A 19168-nucleotide genomic window follows, 5' to 3' on the forward strand; every position below is an offset into this window, starting at 1 on the left:
TTTAAACAGCCACCCAACCTCAAACAAACCATCGTTCGCAGCAAATTACCCAGCTCTCAGGAGAACAGCGTCCACGACACCACACAACCCTGCCACGGTAACCTCTGCAAGACATGCCAGATCATCGACACAGATACCACCATCACACGAGAGGACACCACCCACCAGGTGCACGGTTCATACTCCTGTGACTCGGCCAACGTTGTCTACCTCATACGTTGCAGGAAAGGATGCCCCAGAGCATGGTACATTGGCGAGACCATGCAGACGCTGCGACAACGGATGAACGGACACCGCACAACAATCGCCAAACAGGAGGGTTCTCTCCCTGTCGGGGAACACTTCAGCAGTCATGGACATTCAGCCACCGACCTTCGGGTAAGCATACTCCAAGGCGGCCTTCGAGACACACGACAACGCAAAATCGTCGAGCAGAAATTGATAGCCAAGTTCCACACCCATGAGGACGGCCTCAACCGGGATCTTGGGTTCATGTCACACTACACGTAACCCCACCAGCGAACAAATGTTATCTGTTTTTAATATAATGGGTCATTGACTGTCTTCCTTCTCTCTTTTTTGGGGGTTTGTATATTCGGTGGCCTTTTAGGTGACACCTCTCTGTCTGCTCACTGTGATTGCCTTGGCAACGGGCAGTAATCATCAGGCATTGTTCTCTGATTTTCAAATGCGAAGGATTCGAAAATTTCATTTCCACACCATTCACCTGAGGAAGGAGGAAGCCTCCGAAAGCTTGTGAAATTTAAAATAAATTTGTTGGACTATAACTTGGTGTTGTAAAATTGTTTACAGTAATCCTAATAAGGTAAGGAACAATACATAGATTGTTTTTAGACAGAGAAGTGTGAAGAATATTTCTGCAGTGTGAAGAGTTATTGTAGAGTGTGAGGGATTAAATTGGTTAACCCCCCAAAACCGGGCTCAGGTATCACGAACCACAATTAACCCATGCCCGGTGCTTCCTGTGCAGGGAGAGTGAGACGTTCGTCCAGTCTGAGGACTCACCCAAGAGCAGCGTTAAAATCCAGGCCTGACACGAGGATCCACCAGCAGGGGGAGCCCCAATCTCTTAAAGGGAGGATGTCTCTGAAAATCTCTTGAAGGTCGCCAGTACCTGTTATTTGCTAAAAATAACATTGTGCTGTCTGCACGGAGTCTGAATGGTGATCAGAGATCACACACGTAATACACAGATGCAGGTCCCGTTCCTATGTTTACACACTGATGAGTTATGTTAAAACATTGAATAAAGATTGCGCACTACTCAATCCTACATCCTCCAATCTGCACGCCAGACCTCACCAATCTGCCAATCTGAGTTGTTACCAGGCCTGCGAGAGTGCGGGCACCAAGGTTCTCTGCTGATGCACTAGAGGCCTTGTGCAAGAGGTGGACAGAAGGAGGGATATCCGATATCCGCGGGGGAGGGGGTGGCGGTACAGGTTAAGAGGCCCTCCAGACATATGCCCTAAAGGCAGTGGGAGGCAGTGGGGGATGAAGTCAATTCCAAGTGCACAGCACCACGAATATGGATGCAGTGCAGGAAGAAGTTCAATGCTTTGACACTCAAGGTGAGTGAGGTCAACTGCCAAGTGGCCTCTCCTACCAATGGCACCACACACTACACCCTCCATCATCCACATACAAACAAACTCTTTCAATCAATACTCAACTCTTCCAATCACTTGTTTCCTGCCCCTCACACGTTACCACTGTTGCAATCTGCCCACCCACAACTCATAGGCCACACATACTGTCAGCTCTTCAACCATGACAGTACATTACCCAGACACACGTCCCACTTTCTTGCCGGAGAAGATGGCGCATAACAGGAGGCAGCAAGTGGCAGAGGGGGAGTGTCATTTAGCCCCTCGAGCCTATTCTGCCATTCAATGAGATCATGGTGGACCTGTCCGAACTCAAAATACCCGCCTTAGCCCCATATCCATAAATACCCTTGGTTCTCAGAAATCTATCAACCTCAGATTTAGCAACCACATTTGAGCGAGCATCAGCTGCCGTTTGCAGAAGAGCACTCCAAACGTCTCCCACCCTTTACATGTAGAAGCGTTTCCTAACTTCACACCTGCACGTCCTGGCTCTAACGGTTATGCTATGTCCCCTCGTCCTCGTAATCAAATATAGGAGACCTCCAAAAACAGTCACAAATGCATCAGCAGCCAAAAGCAATAATCTAGCAACTAACCTGTAAATCCTGCATGATCCCTTTAAATAGCCCTGGTAGGGAATCCTCCGGCCACTCTAAGACATGTTCAGATGGTCGGGGTTAAGACTGTGCGTTCAGTTGAGTGTTGAGTCCCAAAATGGTGTCTATCACTTTAAATCCGCATTGCACACTGATTGTATGCATTTTCTCCCTACTTTATATGCTGCCGGTGTTTGCTCTCTGCGCCTTCGCTAATACCTATACCAAGATGGTGTACGGCGCACATCATGCTAAAAACGTGCGTGCACAGAGAATACGCCATCTTGGCACTTCAGGAGGCCACACAGCGTCAAAACAACGGGCACTACACGGCCCAATTTCTAGCCCTTAGAGTTTAGTTCAGAGAATAGCCCACAGACTGCGGACAACTCACTGACAAAGAGTGCTTGCAATGTGTCTGATCTTTGGTAGTTGTGTGTTTGCCCGTGTGTCAGAAAGTGAGGAGAGGGACAATTCATGACAAGAGCAAGATGGGACGAGCTCTGAGCTTGGCACAGGCCTCTTGCTTCACCCTCGCCCCACTGTATCGATGCTCTCATGCCCAATTATGGTGAGGATGGGCTCATCAAATTTAGTTTCTGGATCCTCCTCCACTTCTGGTCTGTTCCTTCCATTATCAGGTTGAAATTCTGCTCTTGGTGCATTCCCAGGACTGGGGCACTTTGCATGGTTCAATGTGCACCCCCAGTACACAGAGGGGACCCCCTTGGGCTTTCCGAGGTCCAATTATTCACACAAGGCTGGCACGGTCCCAGTGCAATTTGTGTCAGTAGCTGTGAGGTCGGAGGGTGGCGGTGGGGGAGAGAACGGGATTACCTGTGTAGAGATTTAAATGTGTAGGAGCAGCACCTTAAAGCTGTCTCTGCACTTCTTGCTGTGGGGGAAAAGCTTCCTTTGGGCTGGTATTGCTGCACTTCTTGTGAAGTGGGCCAGAAGTCTAGTAATTGCCATGGGGGAGTGAGGTCAGACCCCTTTAGTGAGACAATCCTGTGGGTGAGGTGAAGAAAGGTCCTGGGAAGGAGGTGGGCCATTTTTGGATATGAGGAGCACTTTCCTCAGCAAACTTCACACACATTGGTGTAGGAAGAGGAGGCTGAGCAGAGCAATGCAGTGCCAGCAGTGAAGAGGTCATCTTCCAAAATCAGGAAGAAATTCAACCTCTCCAAGGAGTTTGGTACGGTAAGGGAATCCTCTACTTCTCTCTCTGCATTAGCCTGTCTGCAGCACACACACACTTTCCCCATAGTCAGCTGTACAGTCACATGGGACTCTCTCATACCTTCAGACACCCCTTGGCTCTCTCTACCACTGGCACAAGGTAACAATTATTCATATTAAATTCCCATCATCGCAACAAGACACCAAGAATTGGTATTGGAAGAAGCACAATAATCTGCAGCCCTGGGACTTTACCAGTGTCCATTGTAGTTTCACAGACAAGTGAACGAGGCCGAGTCTTTCACCTTCCCGGGAATCCTCTCACGGATGGTGGCCTGGCCCATTAAAGATTCTCCCAGTACCCAGAAATTCTCACCTATTCTTAGCTTGTACCCTCCTTTCCTGCAGATCCATCACAGCAACGGGGGAGGTGGGACCTCAGGATGAGGAAGATGATGATCAGGAAGGGGAACAGGAATAGGAACAGAGAAACAACTACTTCCTCACTAACTATGAATATAGTGATGATGAAGATGAAGAGGATGATGATGAAGAGGGAGATGAACGAGATGAAGTGAGACTCAAGGCCCACCCATGAGTTCCTGCCCCACGTTTCTCTGTCCCAAACTCTTTGAACTCAACCCTTCCATCACTTGCTCCTTCACTTCCATGCACCAGCTCAGATACTCTCACCCAGTGGGATTAGATGGTGTTAGTGATCATGTGACACTGGGTGATTCACGGAGCACGAGGAACCTGGAGGAGTGGAGAGTGGGTGAGAATGTGACACACTCCCACAGGCAGCCAATAGCAGGTCCAATGCTTGGAGGCTGAATGCCAAAAATATCACTTCAAAAAGTCATTCCCATCTGCAATAATCTCTCCCCAAACTTTCAGCTGTCTTCAGATTCAGAAACCCCTCATTTTCACCAATCTCATCTCCACCTGCCAACAGCTGAGCCTCATATCTTTCATTCTGACTAACCCCGAGTGCATTTTTGGAGTAAAACCAGGATATCAGGGGCTGCAATGCCACTTGCCCTCATTACCATATATTTAAATGAGCAGCACGGGGATAATTGGGGGAAGGGCCAGATTATGTTTGGAAATTTGGGCGCATTGTTTTTGGGACAGAATTGGCTCATAGAATCATAGAATGATATAGCACAGAAGGAGGCCATTCGGCCCATCTTGCTTGTGTCAGCGCTTTGAAAGAGCTGTCCACTTCGTCCCCCTCCCCTGCTCTTTCCCCAAACCCCTGCAAACTTTTCCCCTTCAAGTATTTATCCAATTCCGTTTTGAAAGTTATTATTGAATCTGCTTCCACCACCCCTTCAGGCAGTGCATCCAGATCATAACAACTCGCTGAGTGAAGAATTTCTCCTCATCTCCCCTCTGGTTCTTTTGCCAATTACCTTCAATCTGTTTCCTCCAGTTATTGACCCCTCTGTCACTGGAAACAGTTTCTCCTTATTTACTCTATCAAAACACTTCATGATTTTGAACACCTCTATCAAATCTCCCCTTAACCTTCTCTGCTCCAAGGAGAACAATCCCAGTTTTTTAGTCCCACATCCCTGGTAACGTTCTAGTAAATCTCCTCCACACTCTCTCTCAGGCCTCGACATCCTTCCTAAAGCAGGGTGCTCAGAATTTAACACAATACTCCAGCTAGGGCCTAACCAGTCGTTTATAAAGGTTTAGCATAACGTCCTTGCTTTTGTACTCTCTGCTTCTGTTTATAAAGCCAAGGATCATCCTCTGCTTTTTGAACAGCCTTCTCAAGTTGTCCTGCTACCTTCAATAATTTGTGTATGTGCACCCCCAGGTCTCTCTGTTCCTGCATCTCCTTTAAAATTGTACCATTTAATTTATATTGCCTCTCCTCATTCTTCCTGTCAAAATGCATCACTTAACACTTCTCTGCATTAAAATTCATCTGCCATGTGTCTGCCCATTTCACCAGCCTGTCTATGTCCTCCTGAAGTCTGTTATTATCCTCCTTACTGTTTACTACATTTCCTAGTTTCGTGTCATCTGTAAACTTTGAATTTATGCCCTATTTACCCAAGTCCAGGTCATTAATCCATATCAAAAAGAGCAGTGGTCCTAATACTGACTCCTGGGGAACACCACTGTACACTTCCCTCCAGTGTGAAAAACAAGGTCGCATTTATTACCACCACTGTAGTGGAACCAAGATCATTCGCTATTGTCACTGACAGGAAGTGGGAGGACAATACTCACCCAACCCTTTGTCTGGAATGTGTAATTTGATCCAGTCATTGTCAGGCAGGCTGCAGGGTTCAGGCAAGGTCCAGCACTCACACTACTGATTTCCATGATGTGGATGTGCCGGTGATGGACTGGGGTTGACAATTGTAAACAATTTTACAACACCAAGTTATAGTCCAACAAATTTATTTTAAATTCCACAAGCTTTCGGAGGCTTCCTCCTTCCTCAGGTGAACGGTGTCGAAATTAGATTTTCGAATCCTTCGTATTTTAAAATCACAGAACAATGCCTGGTGATTACTGCCCGTTGCCAAGGCAATCACAGTGAGCAGACAGAAAGGTGTCACCTAAAAAGGCCACCGAATATACAAACCCCCCCAAAAAAAGGAGAGAGGGAGAGAGAGAAGGAAGACAGTCAATGACCCGTTATATTAAAAACAGATAACATTTGTTCGCTGGTGGGGTTACGTGTAGTGTGTCATGAACCCAAGATCCCGGTTGAGGCCGTCCTCATCGGTGCGGAACTTGGCTATCAATTTCTGCTCAACGATTTTGCGTTGTCGTGTGTCTCGAAGGCCACCTTGGAGTATGCTGACCCGAAGGTCGGTGGCTGAATGTCCATGACTGCTGAAGTGTTCCCTGACAGGGAGAGAACCCTCCTGTTTGGCGATTGTTGCGCGGTGTCCGTTCATCCGTTGTCGCAGCGTCTGCATGGTCTCGCCAATGTACCATGCTCTGGGGCATCCTTTCCTGCAACGTATGAGGTAGACAACGTTGGCCGAGTCACAGGAGTATGAACCGTGCACCTGGTGGGTGGTGTCCTCTCGTGTGATGGTGGTATCTGTGTCGATGATCTGGCATGTCTTGCAGAGGTTACCGTGGCAGGGTTGTGTGGTGTCGTGGACGCTGTTCTCCTGAAAGCTGGGTAATTTGCTGCGAATGATGGTTTGTTTGAGGTTGGGTGGCTGTTTAAAGGCGAGTAGTGGAGGTGTGGGGATGGCCATAGCGAGGTGTTCGTCATCATTGATGACATGTTGAAGGCTGCGGAGAACATGGCGTAGTTTCTCCGCTCCGGGGAAGTACTGGACGACGAAGGGTACTCTGTTGGTTGCGTCCCGTGTTAGTCTTCTGAGGAGGTCTACGCGATTTTTCGCTGTGGCCCGTCGGAACTGTCGATCGATGAGTTGAGCATCATATCCCGTTCTTACCAGGGCGTCTTTCAGCGTTTGTAGGTGTCCATCGCGTTCCTCCTCGTCTGAGCAGACCCTGTGTATTCGCAGGGCCTGTCCATAGGGGATGGCCTCTTTGACGTGGTTAGGGTGGAAGCTGGAAAAGTGGAGCATCGTGAGGTTGTCCGTGGGCTTGCGGTAGAGTGAGGTGCTGAGGTGCCCGTCTTTGATGGAGATTCGTGTGTCCAAGAAAGAAACTGATTCTGAAGAGTAGTCCATGGTGAGCTTGATGGTGGGATGGAACTTGTTGATGTTATCGTGCAGTCTCTTTAGTGATTCCTCACCGTGGGTCCATAGAAAGAAAATGTCGTCGATGTATCTGGTGTATAGTGTTGGTTGGAGGTCCTGTGCAGTGAAGAAGTCCTGCTCGAACTTGTGCATGAAAATGTTGGCGTATTGGGGTGCGAATTTGGTCCCCATGGCTGTTCCGTGTGTTTGGGTAAAGAACTGGTTATTGAAGGTGAAGACATTGTGATCCAGGATGAAGCGGATGAGTTGTAGGATGGCGTCTGGAGATTGGCTGATGTTGGTGTTGAGTATTGATGCTGTCGCAGCGATGACGTAATCGTGGGGGATACTGGTGTAGAGTGCCGAGACGTCCATCGTGGTGAGAAGTGTTCCTGGTTCAACAGGTCCATGGGTACTGAGTTTTTGTAGAAAGTCTGTAGTGTCGCGACAGAAGCTGGGGGTTCCCTGCACGATGGGTTTCAGGATGCCCTCGATGTATCCAGAGAGGTTCTCACACAGGGTTCCGTTGCCTGATACGATAGGACGTCCGGGTGTGTTGGCTTTGTGTTTCTTTGGGAGGCAGTAGAAGTCTCCCACATGGGGAGTACGTGGGATGAGAGTGCGTAGGATGTTTTGAAGGTCTGGATCGAAGGTCTTGATCAGTTTGTTGAGCTGATGGGTGTATTCTTTGGTCGGGTCTGTGGGTAACCGTCTGTAGTGTTCCTGGTTGTCCAGTTGTCGGTATGCTTCTTTGCAATAGTCCGTTCTGTTCTGTATGACGATGGCTCCTCCTTTGTCCGCTGGTTTGATGACGATGTTGCGGTTGGTCTTGAGAGCTTTGATGGCGTTGCGTTGTGCTCGGGTGACATTCTGGACTGTCTTCCGAGTGCGGCTGATGAATCTGGCATAGATGCATTTCCTGACAGCTTGAGCATACATGTCAAGCTGAGGGCAGCGACCCTCTGGAGGAGTCCAGTGAGACTCTTTCCTCTTCGGTTGCTGTATCGCGGATCCCTCTGTCTGCTGTTCCGGATCGTTGATTGTCTCATTGGGTTCGCTGCTGAAATCTTGGGGTTTGTGGTAGAATTCCCGGAGCCTCATTCTCCTGATGAATTCCTCTGTGTCCGCCGTGAGACTAGTGTGGTCCATTTTGGTAGTGGGGCAGAAATTGAGCCCTCGGCTGAGAACTTCGATTTCGTCTGGTTGAAGGGTGTGGTCGGACAGATTGACGATAGACTTCCCTGTGGTTGCAACCGTGGTACCAGGGGAAGCTTGGTCGATGCTGGTGGTGATGCCGAGTTTCTCAAGCTTCCTGCTCTTGGTTTTCATGTAGGCAGCGTTGTTCCGTTGCCTCGTCTGTTTGGCGGTATATCGTAGCTGGTCTGCTGTGTCCTGAGTACAGGTTGAGAGTATGGACTCTATCTTAGTTTCGAGGTTGCGGCGTCTGCTGTAGAGTTGTTGTATGAGATGGTTGCAGAGTGTGCGAGAGGTACGACGGCAGAGTCTCTCAGCGTAATCCGAGTTGTATGTGGACTTGAGTGGGTTTGTGATCTGTCGTCCTTTCGGGATCTTGTCTGCTTTCTTGCAGCTCTGTAAAAACTTGATGTCTGTGTCTATATGCGTGATCTTCTTGGATATCCTTTCCACTGTGAGCCGGCAGTTTGTGGTGTCGATGGTAGCCATGATGTGGAGATGCCGGTGATGGACTGGGGTTGACAATTGTAAACAATTTTACAACACCAAGTTATAGTCCAACAAATTTATTTTAAATTCCACAAGCTTTCGGAGGCTTCCTCCTTCCTCAGGTGAACGGTGTAGAAATTAGATTTACTACTGATTTCAGAAGACACACAGCGCTCACACTACCGAGTTCAGAAGACACACAGTGCTGAAATTACCGAGTTCAGAAGACACACAGTGTTCACATTACCGAGTTCAGAAGGTGATCAGGACTCACACCAGTGAGTTCAGTGAATGCGGAGCCCTAACACTGTACAGTTCAAAGAACACACAGTGCTAACACGACCGCATTCAGAGAATGCACAATGCTAACACGACCGAGTTCGGAGAACACACAGCAGTAACAGGACCGCATTCAGAGAATGCACAATGCCAACACTACCGAGTTCAGGGAACACACAGCGCGAACACTACCGAGTTCAGGGAACGTACAGCGCTGACACGACCGAGTTCAGAGAACGTACAGCACTAACATTACCGAGTTCAGAGAACATACAGCACTAACATTACCGAGTTCAGAGAACGCACAGCACTAACATTATCGAGTTCAGAGAAAGCACAGCACGAACATTACCAAGTTCAGAGAACGTACAGCACGAACATTACCAAGTTCAGAGAACGTACAGCACTAACACTACCGAGTTCAGATAACGCACAGCGCTAACACGACCGAGTTCAGAGAACGTACAGCACTAACATTACCGGGTTCAGAGAACACACAGCACTGACACGACCGAGTTCAGAGAAGGCACAGCGCTAACACTACCGAGTTCAGAGAACGTACGGCACTAACATTACCGGGTTCAGATAATGTACAGCACTAACATAACCGAGTTCAGAGAACGCACAGCACTAACATTATCGAGTTCAGAGAAAGCACAGCACTAACATAACCGAGTTCAGAGAACGTACAGCACTAACATTACCAAGTTCAGAGAACGTACAGCACTAACACTACCGAGTTCAGAGAACGTACAGCACTAACATTACTGAGTTCAGAGAGCGCACAGCACTAACATTACTGAGTTCAGAGAATGCACAGCACTGACACGACCAAGTTCAGAGAGCGCACAGGACTAACATGACCGAGTTCAGAGAATGCACAGCACTGACACCACTGAGTTCAGAGAATGCACAGCACTAACATTACTGAGTTCATAGAATGCACAGCACCAACACTACTGATTTCAAAACACGAACTGCGCTGACACTACTGAGTTCAGAAGACACACAACGCTCACACTACGGAGTTCGGAGAACGGACAGCGCTGACATTACTGAGTTCAGAGAATGCACAGCACCAACATTACTGAGTTCAGAGAATGCACAGCAATAACATTACTGAGTTCAGAGAATGCACAGCAATAACATTACTGAGTTCAGAGAGCGCACAGCACCAACATTACTGAGTTCAGAGAACACACAGCACCAACATTACTGAGTTCAGAGAATGCACAGCACCAACATTACTGAGTTCAGAGAATGCACAGCAATAACATTACTGAGTTCAGAGAATGCACAGCAATAACATTACTGAGTTCAGAGAGCGCACAGCACCAACATTACTGAGTTCAGAGAACACACAGCACTAACATTACTGAGTTCAGAGAACACACAGCACCAACATTACTGAGTTCAGAGAAAGTACAGCACTAACATCACCGAGTTCAGAGAATGCACAGCACGAACACTACTGATTTCAAAACACGAACTGCGCTGACACTACTGAGTTCAGAAGACACACAAAGCTCACACTACCGAGTTCGGAGAACGTACAGCGCTGACATTACTGAGTTCAGAGAAGGTACAGCACTAACATTTCCGAGTTCAGAGAATGCACAGCACTAACATTACCGAGTTCAGAGAATGCACAGCACGAACATTACTGAGTTCAGAGAAGGTACAGCACTAACATTACCGAGTTCAGAGAATGCACAGCACGAACATTACTGAGTTCAGAGAGCGCACAGCACTAACATTACTGATTTCAAAACACGAACTGCGCTGACACTACTGAGTTCAGAAGACACACAACGCTCACACTACAGAGTTCGGAGAACGTACAGCGCTGACATTACTGAGTTCAGAGATCGTACAGCACTAACATTAACGAGTTCAGAGAACGTACTGCACTAACATGACCGAGTTCAGAGAATGCACAGCACTAACATTACCGAGTTCAGAGAACGTACAGCACTAACATTACCGAGTTCAGAGAATGCACAGCACTAACAATACCGAGTTCAGAGAACACACAGCACTAACATTACCGAGTTCAGAGAATGCACAGCACTAACATTACCGAGTTCAGAGAACGTACAGCACTAACAATACCGAGTTCAGAGAACACACAGCACTAACAATACCGAGTTCAGAGAACACACAGCACTAACATTACCAAGTTCAGAGAATGCACAGCACTAACAATACCGAGTTCAGAGAACACACAGCACTAACATTACCAAGTTCAGAGAATGCACAGCACTAACATTACCGAGTTCAGAAGACACACAGCACTAACATTACCGAGTTCAGAAGACACACAGCACTAACATTACCGAGTTCAGAAGACGAACAGCGCTCACACTACCGAGTTCAGAAGAGACACAGCGCTGACATTATCGAGTTCAGAAGACACACAGTGTTCACATTACCGAGTTCAGAAGGTGATCAGGACTCACACCAGTGAGTTCAGTGAATGCGGAGCCCTAACACTGTGCAGTTCAAAGAACAGACAGTGCTAACACGACCGCATTCAGAGAATGCACAATGCTAACACTACCGAGTTCAGGGAACACACAGCGCGAACACTAACAAGTTCAGGGAACACACAGCGCTGACACGACCGAGTTCAGAGAACATACAGCACTAACATTACCGGGTTCAGATAATTGTAAACAATTTTACAACACCAAGTTATAGTCCAGCAATTTTATTTTAAATTCACAAGCTTTCGGAGGCTTCCTCCTTCCTCAGGTGAACGATGTGGAAAATGGGTTCAGATAATGTACAGCACTAACATTACCGAGTTCAGAGAATGTACAGCACGAACATTATCGAGTTCAGAGAATGCACAGCACTAACATTACCAAGTTCAGAGAACGTACAGCACGAACATTACCAAGTTCAGAGAACATACAGCACTAACATTACCAAGTTCAGAGAACACACAGCACTAACATTACCGAGTTCAGAGAACACACAGCACTGACACGACCGAGTTCAGAGAACACACAGCACTGACACGACCGAGTTCAGAGAAGGCACAGCACTGACACGACCGAGTTCAGAGAACGTACAGCACTAACATAACCGAGTTCAGAGAACACACAGCACTAACATTACTGAGTTCAGAGAATGCACAGCACTAACATTACTGAGTTCAGAGAATGCACAGCACTAACAATACCGAGTTCAGAGAATGCACAGCACTAACATTACCGAGTTCAGAGAATGCACAGCACTAACATTACCGAGTTCAGAGAATGCACAGCACTAACATTACCGAGTTCAGAGAACGTACAGCACTAACATTACCAAGTACAGAGAATGCACAGCACTAACACTACTGATTTCAAAACACGAACTGCGCTGACATTACCGAGTTCAGAAGACATACAGTGCTGACATTATCGAGTTCAGAAGACACACAGTGTTCACATTACCGAGTTTAGAAGACACACAGTGCTGACATTATCGAGTTCAGAAGACACACAATGTTCACATTACCGAGTTCAGAAGACACACAGTGCTGACATTATCGAGTTCAGAAGACACACAGTGTTCACATTACCGAGTTTAGAAGACACACAGTGCTGACATTATCGAGTTCAGAAGACACACAGTGTTCACATTACCGAGTTTAGAAGACACACAGTGCTGACATTATCGAGTTCAGAAGACACACAGCGCTGACATTACCAAGTTCAGAAGACACACAGTGCTGACATTATCGAGTTCAGAAGACACAGTGTTCACATTACCGAGTTCAGAAGACACACAGTGCTGACATTATCGAGTTCAGAAGAGACACAGTGTTCACATTACTGAGTTCAGAAGGTGATCAGGACTCACACCAACGAGTTCAGTGAATGCGGAGCCCTAACACTGTGCAGTTCAGAGAACACACAGCGCTAACACGACCGCATTCAGAGAATGCACAATGCCAACATGACCAAATTCAGGGAACACACAGCGCGAACACAACCGAGTTCAGGGAACACACAGCGCTAACATTACTGAGTTCAGAGAACGTACAGCACTACCACTACCGAGTTCAGAGAACACACAGCACTGACACGACCGAGTTCAGAGAAGGCACAGCGCTAACACTACCGAGCTCAGAGAACGTAAGACATTAACATGACCGAGTTCAGAGAATGCACAGCACTAACATTATCGAGTTCAGAGAGCGTACGGCACTAACATTACCGAGTTCAGAGAGCACACAGCGCTGACACGACCGAGTTCAGAGAAGGCACAGCACTGACACGACCGAGTTCAGAGAACACACAGCGCTGACACGACCGAGTTCAGAGAACACACAGCACTGACACGACCGAGTTCAGAGAAGGCACAGCACTGACACGACCGAGTTCAGAGAACACACAGCACTGACACGACCGAGTTCAGAGAAGGCACAGCACTAACATTACCGAGTTTAGAGAGCGGACAGCGCTGACACGACCGAGTTCAAAGAACGCACAGCACTAACATTACCGAGTTCAGAGAAGGTACAGCGCTAACAATACAGAGTTCAGAGAACGCACAGCACTAACATTACTGTGCTCAGAGAACGCACAGCACTAAAATTATCGAGTTCAGAGAACGCACAGCACTAACATTACTGATTTCAGAGAACACACAGCACTGACACGACCGAGTTCAGAGAAATGTAAAGAATCTTACAACACCAGGTTGCAGTCCAACAATTTTTCAGAGTTCAGAGAAGGCACAGCGCTAACACTACCGAGTTCAGAGAACGGATAGAACTGACATTACCGAGTTCAGAGAACGCACAACGCTGACACGACCGAGTTCATAGAATGCACAGCACGAACATTACCGAGTTCAGAGAACGTACAGCACTAACATTATCGAGTTCAGAGAATGTACAGCACTAACATTATCGAGTTCAGAGAATGCACAGCACGAACACTACTGATTTCAAAACACGAACTGCGCTGATACTATTGAGTTCAGAAGACACACAACTCTCACACTACGGAGTTCAGAGAACGTACAGCGCTGACATTACTGAGTTCAGAGAACATACAGCACTAACATTACCGAGTTCAGAGAACGTACAGCACTAACATTACCGAGTTCAGAGAACGTACAGCACTAACATTACCGAGTTCAGAATATGCACAGCGCTGACATTGCCGAGTTCAGAAGAAGCACAGTGCTGAAATTACCGAGTTCAGAAGACACACAGTGTTCACATTACTGAGTTCAGAAGACGATGAGGACTCACACCAGCAAGTTCAGTGAATGCGGAGCCCTAACACTGTGCAGTTCAGAGAACACACAGCGCTAACACGACCGCATTCAGAGAATGCACAATGCCAACACTACTGAGTTCAGAGAACACACAGCGCTAACACGAACGAGTTCAGGGAGCATACAGCGCAAACATTACCGAGTTCAGAGAATGCACAGCACAAACATTGCTGAGTTCAGAGAACGCACAGCACTAACATTACTGAGTTCAGAGAACGTTCAGCACTAACACTACCGAGTTCAGAAGACGAACAGCGCTGACATTACCGAGTTCAGAAGACGAACAGCGCTGACATTACCGAGTTCAGAAGACACACAGTGCTGACATTACCGAGTTCAGAAGACACACAGTGTTCACATTACCGAGTTCAGATGGTGATCAGGACTCATGCCAGCGAGTTCAGTGAATGCGGAGCCCTAACACTGTACAGTTCAGAGAACACCCAGTGCTAACACGACCGCATTCAGAAAATGCACAATGCTAACACGACCGAGTTCGGAGAACACACAGCGCGAACACTACCGAGTTCAGGGAACACACAGCGCGAACACTACCGAGTTCAGAGAACGTACAGCCCTGACACGACCGAGTTCAGAGAAGGCACAGCGCTAACACTACCGAGTTCAGAGAACGTACGGCACTAACATTACTGAGTTCAGACAACGTGCAGCCCTGACACGACCGAGTTCAGAGAAGGCACAGCACCAACATTATCGAGTTCAGAGAACATACAGCATTAACATTATCGAGTTCAGAGAGCACACAGCGCTGACACGACCGAGTTCAGAGAAGGCACAGCACTAACATTATTGAGTTCAGAGAACGCACAGCACTAACATAACCGAATTAACAGATCGCACAGCGCTGACACGACCAAGTTCAGAGAACGCACAGCATTAACATTTTCGAGTTCAAAGAACGTTCAGTACCAACATTACCGAGTTCAGAGAATGCACAGCACCAACATTACCGAGTTCAGAGAATGCACAGCACCAACATTACCGAGTTCAGAGAATGCACAGCACTAACATTATCGAGTGCAGAGAATGCACAGCACTAACATTATCGAGTGCAGAGAATGCACAGCACTAACATTACCGAGTTCAGAGAATGCACAGCACTAACACGACCGAGTTCAGAGAACGTACAGCACTAACATTACTGAGTTCAGAGAACACACAGCACTAACATTATCGAGTGAAGAGAATGCACAGCACTAACATTACCGAGTTCAGAGAATGCACAGCACGAACACTACTGATTTCAAAACACGAACTGCGCTGATACTATTGAGTTCAGAAGACACACAACTCTCACACTACGGAGTTCAGAGAACATATAGTGCTGACATTACTGAGTTCAGGGAACGTGCAGCGCTGACATTACTGAGTTCAGAGAACGTACAGCACTAACATTACCGAGTTCAGAGAACGAACAGCAGTAACATTACCGAGTGCAGAGAACGAACAGCACTAACATTACTGAGTTCAGAAGACGCACAGTGCTGAAATTATCGAGTTCAGAAGACACACAGCGCTCACACTACCGAATTCAGAAGACACACAGTGCTGACATTATTGAGTTCAGAAGTCACACAGTGTTCACATTACTGAGTTCAGAAGACGATGTGGACTCACACCAGCGAGTTCAGTGAATGCGGAGCCCTAACACTGTGCAGTTCAGAGAACACACAGCGCTAACACGACCGCATTCAGAGAATGCACAATGCCAACACTACCGAGTTCAGAGAATGCACAGCACTAACATTACCGAGTTCAGAGAGCGCACAGCACGAACATTACTGAGTTCAGAGAATGCACAGCACTAACATTATCGAGTTCAGAGAACGTACAGCACGAACATTACTGAGTTCAGAGAACGCACAGCACTAACATTCCCGCGTTCAGAGAATGCACAGCACAAACATTATCGAGTTCAGAGAACGTACAGCACTAACATTACTGATTTCAGAGAACGTACAGCACTAACATTCCCGAGTTCAGAGAACGAACAGCACTAACATTATCGAGTTCAGAGAACGTACAGCACTAACATCACTGATTTCAGAGAACGAACAGCACTAACATTATCGAGTTCAGAGAACGTACAGCACTAACATCACTGATTTCAGAGAACGAACAGCACTAACATTACCGAGTTCAGAAGACACACAGCGCTCACACTACCGAGTTCAGAATACGCACAACGCTGACATTACCGAGTTCAGAAGAAGCACAGTGCTGAAATTATCGAGTTCAGAAGACACACAGCACTAACACAACCGAGTTCAGAGAATGTACAGCACTAACATTATTGAGTTCAGAGAATGTACAGCACTAACATTATTGAGTTCAGAGAATTTACAGCACTAACACGACCGAGTTCAGAGAACGTACAGCACTAACATTACTGAGTTCAGAGAACACACAGCACTAACATTATCGAGTGAAGAGAATGCACAGCACTAACATTACCGAGTTCAGAGAATGCACAGCACGAACACTACTGATTTCAAAACACGAACTGCGCTGATACTATTGAGTTCAGAAGACACACAACTCTCACACTACGGAGTTCAGAGAACATATAGTGCTGACATTACTGAGTTCAGGGAACGTGCAGCGCTGACATTACTGAGTTCAGAGAACGTACAGCACTAACATTACCGAGTTCAGAGAACGAACAGCAGTAACATTACCGAGTGCAGAGAACGAACAGCACTAACATTACTGAGTTCAGAAGACGCACAGTGCTGAAATTATCGAGTTCAGAAGACACACAGCGCTCACACTGCCGAGTTCAGAAGACACACAGTGCTGACATTATTGAGTTCAGAAGTCACACAGTGTTCACATTACTGAGTTCAGAAGACGATGTGGACTCACACCAGCGAGTTCAGTGAATGCGGAGCCCTAACACTGTGCAGTTCAGAGAACACACAGCGCTAACACGACCGCATTCAGAGAATGCACAATGCCAATACTACCAAGTTCAGAGAACGTACAGCACTAACACTACCGAGTTCAGAGAACGTACAGCACTAACATTACCGAGTTCATAGAACGTACGACACTAACATTACCGAATCCAGAGAATGCACCGCGCTGACACGACTGAGTTCAGAGAACGCCCAGCGCTGACATGACCGAGTGCAGAGAGCGCACAGCACTAACATTACCGAGTTCAGAGAATGCACAGCACTAACATTACCGAGTTCAGAGAGCGCACAGCACGAACATTACTGAGTTCAGAGAATGCACAGCACTAACATTATCGAGTTCAGAGAACGTACAGCACGAACATTACTGAGTTCAGAGAACGCACAGCACTAACATTCCCGCGTTCAGAGAATGCACAGCACAAACATTATCGAGTTCAGAGAACGTACAGCACTAACATTACTGATTTCAGAGAACGTACAGCACTAACATTCCCGGGTTCAGAGAACGTACAGCACTAACATTATCGAGTTCAGAGAACGTACAGCACTAACATCACTGATTTCAGAGAACGAACAGCACTAACATTATCGAGTTCAGAGAACGTACAGCACTAACATCACTGATTTCAGAGAACGAACAGCACTAACATTACCGAGTTCAGAAGACACACAGCGCTCACACTACCGAGTTCAGAATACGCACAACGCTGACATTACCGAGTTCAGAAGAAGCACAGTGCTGAAATTATCGAGTTCAGAAGACACACAGCACTAACACAACCGAGTTCAGAGAATGTACAGCACTAACATTATTGAGTTCAGAGAATGTACAGCACTAACATTATCGAGTTCAGAGAATGTACAGCACTAACATTATCGAGTTCAGAGAATGTACAGCACTAACATTATCGAGTTCAGAGAATGTACAGCACCATCATTACCGAGTTCAGAGAACATAAAGCACTAACATTACCGAGTTCAGAGAACGTACAGCACTAACATTATTGAGTTCAGAGAATGTACAGCACTAACATTACCGAGTTCAGAGAATGTACAGCACTAACATTACCGAGTTCAGAGAATGTACAGCACTAACATTACCGAGTTCAGAGAATGTACAGCACTAACATTACCGAGTTCAGAGAATGTACAGCACTAACATTACCGAGTTCAGAGAACGAACAGCACGAACATTACCGAGTTCAGAAGACACACAGCGCTCACACTACCGAGTTCAGAATACGCACAACGCTGACATTACCGAGTTCAGAAGAAGCACAGTGCTGAAATTATCGAGTTCAGAAGACACACAGCACTAACACAACCGAGTTCAGAGAATGTACAGCACTAACATTATTGAGTTCAGAGAATGTACAGCACTAACATTATCGAGTTCAGAGAATGTACAGCACTAACATTATCGAGTTCAGAGAATGTACAGCACTAACATTATCGAGTTCAGAGAATGTACAGCACCATCATTACCGAGTTCAGAGAACATAAAGCACTAACATTACCGAGTTCAGAGAACGTACAGCACTAACATTATTGAGTTCAGAGAATGTACAGCACTAACATTACCGAGTTCAGAGAATGTACAGCACTAACATTACCGAGTTCAGAGAATGTACAGCACTAACATTACCGAGTTCAGAGAATGTACAGCACTAACATTACCGAGTTCAGAGAATGTACAGCACTAACATTACCGAGTTCAGAGAACGTACAGCACTAACATTACCGAGTTCAGAATATGCACAGCGCTGACATTGCCGAGTTCAGAAGAAGCACAGTGCTGAAATTACCGAGTTCAGAAGACACACAGTGTTCACATTACTGAGTTCAGAAGACGATGAGGACTCACACCAGCAAGTTCAGTGAATGCG

This window comes from Heptranchias perlo, chromosome 15 (assembly GCF_035084215.1).
Source record: "Heptranchias perlo isolate sHepPer1 chromosome 15, sHepPer1.hap1, whole genome shotgun sequence".
NCBI lineage: Eukaryota > Metazoa > Chordata > Chondrichthyes > Hexanchiformes > Hexanchidae > Heptranchias > Heptranchias perlo.